The sequence below is a fragment of the Ptychodera flava genome, chromosome 1 (genome assembly GCF_041260155.1).
Source record: "Ptychodera flava strain L36383 chromosome 1, AS_Pfla_20210202, whole genome shotgun sequence".
Lineage (NCBI taxonomy): Eukaryota > Metazoa > Hemichordata > Enteropneusta > Ptychoderidae > Ptychodera > Ptychodera flava.
Genome location: NC_091928.1, coordinates 13,434,378 through 13,441,667, shown reverse-complemented (window position 1 = coordinate 13,441,667; position 7,290 = coordinate 13,434,378). Strand labels below are relative to the sequence as shown.

Sequence of the window (7,290 nt, the reverse complement as noted above, 5' to 3'; positions counted from 1 at the left end):
ATAAACATAAAATCCGTACCCCGCAGTGGTACTTATTGCCTAAAAATTCACAAACCTAAAAGACACACCAGTCAAAACAAAATTTACCGAAGTAAAGAAACATAGAACAAACAAACCGAACCACCAAACGGACTCACAACGTGACCAAAAATTAATATACTTGCCTCGCTTATCGAAAACCAAGACCACTAAAATGCATTAAAATAAATTTTCACATACACAAACTAAGGAATGAATCAACACTGCGACTGATGAGAAACCACACTCGGGTTTCGAAACGCGAGCGTCAAAGGGCGACTTTATCAACTTTTGTAACAACATAGGTCCGGCTGCGTCTCGCCATAAGCTTTCCCCACACAAACAAAACATTACCGTACACACTAATCCAAACTTCTCTACAAATATCCAAAGCGAAACAAACATTTTTATTAACACACACAATCGGATAAGAATGTAGGAACACATTTTCGAAACGAATCAAACACAAACTCGACACAAAAAACATTTAGGATAGTTACGTGGGAGAGCCTCTTTCACATTTTTTACATCTCGCTATACTGTCTATGATTCTAAAAATAAAGTCATCTGCCACTTTTTCTGTATACGTGGTTTGGCAAAACTCATCTCTTCGATCGAAAGTTGGGTGATTCCATGGTTCTTTGGGGCACTTAAGTGTACGTCAAGCTTAGGGAATGTGGTTACATTCGCGATGTTTTATTCGAAATTATTTATTTCTTCTAGGGCAAATGCACGTAATTCATGCTGTTGGAAATACTGGCCGCTCATAAACAAGACAATAAACTCAATATCTGTGCATCTTTACTTTTATTGTCAAAGTACCACCGACACCCACAAAAAACCAAATGGTTCAGTCCAGGTATTTGCAACTCTGCCATCCGACTTGTCAACAGGAAATCAACCATAGGTGTCTTTTGGCATGCGTATACGCCAGTCACCTAGGCGACGGTAATCTGCACCACTTATCACCACCGGGAAGGTACTCCTCCCCTATACACTGGCGATCCCACCCTCAAGGGACTGCGTCATTCGACCAAGCATTGTTAATGTAATTTCCTGCATAAAATTAACAGCGAGGTCAACCGGTCAAACTCTCGTGGGATTTCCTGGCATGACAGCGAAAAGAGAAATTTTATAAGGTTTAAACGTTCCATAATTTGCGGTTAAGAAATAATTTAGATTGTGAGTAGATATCTGATTCGTGTTCATAATTATTTTCCTACTACCGTCCCGGATTACTACTTATATCAATAACACCGATAAATATTTGTTATCGTTGGCAAGTTTCACTTTTATCAAAATATTATTGGTTAGAATTTACTCATTTCTCTCATTATTTAACATCTACGTGACAGGTATTTTTGTATATCTCTAAAAAAACATACTTGTACCGTTTTTTTATCATTTCTCCTTTATTTATTTCAGTATCTCCTGAAACCAATCTTTAGTCTACTAGTTGTTTTACTCTTTAGATTTAGCAATCAGTGTTTATTTTACAAAGAAAATTATCGAAAGTGTACCTTTGAGACGACGAGCACGATAATATGGGTTTAAAGAAGTTGGAAAAATTATCGTAGACTGAGAATGTCTCATCATGTTCATTACTAACTGTTATCTTTATATTTTAATAATTGAACTGTATTCACCATTGTTCATATATTGCATTTTTACTTCTGTTTTGTCACTTACGTTTGATTTTTTATGTCGTAGAAGATGTCTTTAATATGCAATCAATTTAGAAGTACGATTCGAAGGTAAATTTTCGTTTTCAAAAGTCAGTTCAGTGCCCTCTGCAAACACGATATTATTTCATTCCAACTGCTGACTAATTGTATGAGCAAGTGTAATGTCAATGGATATTGGATATTCAATGGATATCAAGTTAATGACGAATACGGCAACGTGCCTAGAATTTTGAGACAACCTACATTCTTATTACTGTAATGGTATTCTAGCAACCGAAGGGATAAATTTGGCTTTGTCTTCTTCAGTTGACATTTTTGTCAAACTCAACAAAATAGAAAATCAATTGCTATCACCCTGTCAGCATATAACTATTTGAGTTACCAGCATATTAAATATGGCTGCCTACGTACCATATTCTACTACATGGAAAGGATTCAAATAAGCTGTTTATTTTGTAATTTCGCTTTTTTACCACGACTTTGCCTAAGACATCGACAATACAAAAAATATATGTTACCATTTAATATTTTTGTGGCATGCCTAATTTGCATAATTTCAATGTAGTGAATGACTGTATACTTTTTTATTAGTGAATAATTAAACATTAGCTTTTATTTTTCGCCCAAAGGTTTTCTTAAATACAATTTGGAATGTACACTAAACAATTGCAGGTTTGTATTACAGGATCATTTTCATAATTGCAAGATGGTGGTCAGCTGTATACCATTCATTATAATGTACAACTCAACATTGAAAACACCGAATTTAATATGTTTTATTTTGGGCAGCTATTTCAATACCGTATATTTCTCATTGTCGTTTAAGTCAAAGTTGTAGGTGCATCGCACTTTTTTCTTCTCAAATCACGCACTGAATTTATTTATAAACATACCTGTAACACATTAATCATTTTAGTTTCCTTCAGTAAATTATCTGTCTTGTCTGATGGATCTATTCTCAAGAAAGCCACTATAATATGATGTAATTCCTTCTAATCGATCTGTACTTATATACTGTGAAAAACGTTTATCTTATCAGGCAGGAATTATCCATATACAGATCCGAAAAACATTATGGCTGACAATCAATTTTGATTCCCAATTTACTGATTTTAAGGTAATGTTTCTTTTGTTTTCCTATATTGCAATTTTTGTAACCTGAATTGATCCGATATCATATTCTAAGCAATCTGAACTTGCTTATTGGCATTGACTTGTGACTCGGCAGTCTTAGATTGGTCACAGAAAAAGAAAAAGTAAATAGTGCACAGCGCACGTGCTGATAAAACTAAAAAAAACGATATTTGATTAATCTTAGAGCTTACATGATAAAACAATTTTAAACATTTACGTGCAGCATCTATACGTAGCATATTTCTTTTACAACAAATGAGCAGACACTGGGTAAAATGCTGATATACGTTCAGTATATTTACGTATATTTACGTATATGGAACAAAACACATTTAAAATCCATCTTTGCCCTTGTCTTTTGATGGCCTATTTACAATACACTAACAAATTCAAAGCCGTATTAAATATTGAAATTTAAGTTTCTTAGCCCTATTTAAACTTTGAGTCTGAGCTGCCTCAGTTTTCCGCATTTAACGTACCAATGCAAGCTGCTTAAATTATGTAATTCTTGTTTATTGTATATCCAGAATGAAAATGGCCACAATATAGTTGTAAGTAATCACAGATGAGATATGCTTATATAATCTTATGTTTGCATCCCGAATTACTTTGCGATGTCAAGCTTCAGTAGGAAGAAACAAGCAAATGAACTGAACAAACGTTATAAAAGCAAAATTTTACTACATTTACAGCCACGATAATACCTTTCTGATCAAGCTATTGTAAGGACACATTGTACTCTAAATATACCCCGACCCCCCCCCCCCGCCCAAAAACACTCATGGCACATCTGACGCAGCCTAACCTTTGAGCCCGAAGAGCCCCCTGAAAACAAAGTATATATTTTAGAAAGTAAATTTCAATGGTTTTTTCTTTCACCTAAGTGCGTCATCATTTTTTGTCAAGCCTTCTCTGGTTGCTGTATTTTCATTGACATTTGCCGGGAATCTTTTTTTTGAAAACTTTCCAGACACCCATGATATCTAAATTTCCACCCCCGAAATTGATATAGTTTGTGAATGATGTGTGAGTATGTAGTTAACAAACCACTATTTTAAGGTAGGGGAATAAGTCGAGCGGTTATATAAGGTTCAAAGACAAGAAATTGACCTTTTTAAACCAACAATTTCCTAGTGGTTAATAAGCTCAGAATCCCCGTAAATTATATACTTTCGGAAAGCCTAGATATAGGGAAAACATATTGGTTACCATAGTGTGACCATTGTTTACATAACTATCACGTGACAGTTAATTTGCATAACCTTTCAATATCGGTTTTCCCTATGTTCTGTTTAAATGCTATGAGATATTTGGCTGAAATTTGTGTGAGTGCAAGCTGTTCCAAAGAATTTCCAAAGTGTGTCTCAGAATTTTGTTAAACCTTCTTAATATAATGTTTTATGCCAGAAAAAATTCCGGAGCGGTGAATTTAACCCTAGTTGATTTCTTTAAAATTGTGCTCAAATAAAAACTAAGCAAGATATAAAAAATCTGAGACACACTTTTGAAGAACATTGTGACAGCTTGCATTCCAGCAAGTTTGAGTCAGATATTTTGAAAAATTGAGACAAAACATAGGGAAAACTGATTTTTGAAAGGTTATGCAAATTACCTGTCACGTGATAGTTATGTAAACAATGGTGACACTGTGATTACCAAAATCTTTCCCTATATCTAGGCTTTTAGAAAATGTATAATGTACGGGGGTTCTGAGCTTATTAACCACCAGAGAATTGTTAGAATAAAGAGGTCAATTTCTTGTCTTGGAACCTTAACTGTGTAGTCCTCCCTAGATAACTCTGCGCTCTTACGTCGTTAGTTATAGTCGAGAATTCATTTCAAAATCTCATATGAATGACAATTTACAACCTTTTAAGTAAAGGGCTGTTTGACCAGAACTACACTTTCACTGAAACTACGATAGTGATGCTGTACAGCAAATTTTACGGTATTTTGAACAAAGCGCCCAGTGCGTGGCGTAAAGCACGTACATGTCGTCGTGGTGTGACAAAGAAGAACAGCTTAAGATGTAAACAGGAAACTAAATAGTGGACATTTGGCCCCTCAGTGACCTGCCACCACAGGCTAGCAGTATAATTATGTTTATAATTAGTAAAGTGACACACCTCCCTAGAGGCTAGTAGTAGTCCTTTAATCACAATTACCTGTTTTCCCTGTTTTATATCTAAAAACACTATTGACGTCAACCCCCACATAACAGATAATGTTAGAAATATATCGAAGTATTATCAAAGCTGTTCGCCTCATGTAGCAAATTTGCGTTCGGCGAGTTAATATTCGCAGTGGGGGAATACAGTGGATTCGAATTCAAAGAAAATACTTGTGTAGGTGTGTGTGTGTGTGTGTGTGTGTGAGAGAGAGAGAGAGAGAGAGAGAGAGAGAGAGAGAGAGAGAGAGAGAGAGAGAGAGAGAGAGAGAGAGGGGGGAGAGGATAGGTGTTCAAATAATTGTCAGAGACTTCTCATAATGGTTGTTGTTGTGGCACAAACATAGTTTGAAGCAAGTAAACAATGGTGAGCCATAATTAGATGTGACGGAATGAAATAAATCAACAAGATATACCGATGTCGTAGAAAGCGGATTTGTCAAAGATATGAGCGTAGGAGTTACAGAAATCAAACAAGCACTGGATTGTGTGTAGCCTATTTTGTGAAACGAGTGATAAAGTGCGTTGACCGACAACAAGGCGCAATTTGATATCATGCGCTTTACAGGGACCATTGTTCTCTGGGATGGCTGGGGAAACGAGAATCAGCCTGAGGTATGACCGCTTAACTCCGCCAAAGGTGGCGCTGTATGGACAACGTTTGCAGTCACTTACTTTTTATCACTAACGTCTTAGTCTACTAACATATTTGGGTTGATACTTCGTCATTCTTGGTTTCCACGTATTAGCAACTACCCTTTACAGCTCACTACAGGAAATAAATTACCATATCATCACGCTTCTCATCTTCAAACAGTCGAATCAGGAACACTTACATTACTTTTTTAAACTTCTGAAAATGGAAACACCATGACAGACGATGCCGAAATATTTTCTCCGGTAAGAAATTAACACCATGATGCTAGGTGGCTATTGTTTTCTGTTGTTTGTTGTTGTTTGTTTGTTTGTTTGTTTGTTTGTTTTTGGTTTTTTTTGTTTTTTTATGCAAGACATTTGGTTGTTGGATATCCTTATAAGGGCGTCTTTTTGTTTCTTGAAATACTTACATGAATGCACACTAATACACCTTTCACGGGACAGATTCTGCATAAACGGCCGACTCGGAACAGAGTCTGGCAGCCACTTTGTGCATGTGTCGATTCTTTTTTAGTATTGTATATACATTCTCTATATGTGAATGTTCGTATAAGTGAGCTTAATACCCTCTGGTCAAAACGAAACATCCAGGACAAGACGAGAAAATCTGGAAAAATGTTTTGCGAGATGTCGCCCTCTACCGCTGTGTTGCCATTATTGTATAACTTATTAAATGTGCTGTAGTCATAAAAAAAAACAACAATCACTTTCCATGATTTTATCATTTGAACCTTCTTTCGTTTCAGAAAATATTTGTGATGTAATTTTCTAAAAGAATCTTCACGGACTCTGTTTGGAAGAAAAATTCGTTCTTCTTCATTTCACTCTTATCTCCTCTTTATAAGCATTACTGCCAAATTATAGGCCACAAGGTGAAGCCACACACATTACTCTCGCCAGAGCCGAATGAAAACTGTTAAATGACCGTAATGCCAACGTACCAAACAAAATATCCATTGTTCGAAAGAGTTTTGTGAGCAGAGACCGTCGATATGAAATGTACACAACAACGTTGGATGTCGTTACGCTTGCAGTGCACTGTGGATGCGATGTTATGAGGTCATACTTGAGGTAATATGCGCCCTCTATAGTGAATAGACTTTTCTCAATGACACTTTCAGCCATTCTCTTACCAATTAAGAATAAAAATCGGAGGTGACTATGCAAAGTTTGGTAGAGGAGAAAAAAGTTACCTGAAATTCAATGATATTTAAAATTCAAAATGACAGCAATCTCTGCGTTAGCTCCAGAAGAAAAACAAGTGTTTCGATTTAAAAAAAATAAAACGGTGGATATTTTCTCACTCGAAGAGCTTTAAAATGAGCCCCGTTTACCACAAACGGTGAATCAGGAAGAAATGTAAATATTTGAGAGTCCGAATGTCTGTCCCGAGGTGCATTCTACTCTTTAATTGTATTCGCAGGCGTTCCTTTTCTACACAGTTAAGTAGCCGAATAAAAAACCCAGACATTTTCAAATCGACCACTTCTCTAAAAATTGAACAAAACAATTTTGCTTCATGATTTCTCTTGTATTTTAGGAGATATTTATGAATGTGTTTCGTGGTATATAAAACTGCACACATTTACGGGTCTACCCACAAAGTCCAATATACAAAGTCAATCTATC

At 35.9% G+C, this 7,290-nt stretch overlaps 2 protein-coding genes across 2 annotated transcripts in view; one reads left to right on the top strand and one right to left on the bottom strand.

The window, feature by feature from the left end:
* Window positions 1-7,290, top strand: part of LOC139130905 (uncharacterized) — a 78,408-nt gene that overhangs the window by 58,804 nt on the left and 12,314 nt on the right. The gene's annotated exons all lie outside the window — the stretch shown is intronic.
* LOC139130895 (uncharacterized) overlaps window positions 649-7,290 on the bottom strand; it is a 140,908-nt gene continuing 134,266 nt past the window's right edge. Inside the window, exon 14 of the mRNA XM_070696705.1 lies at window positions 649-1,074. The gene's annotated coding sequence lies outside the window, so the exon portion shown is untranslated. The remainder of the gene's footprint in view (window positions 1,075-7,290) is intronic.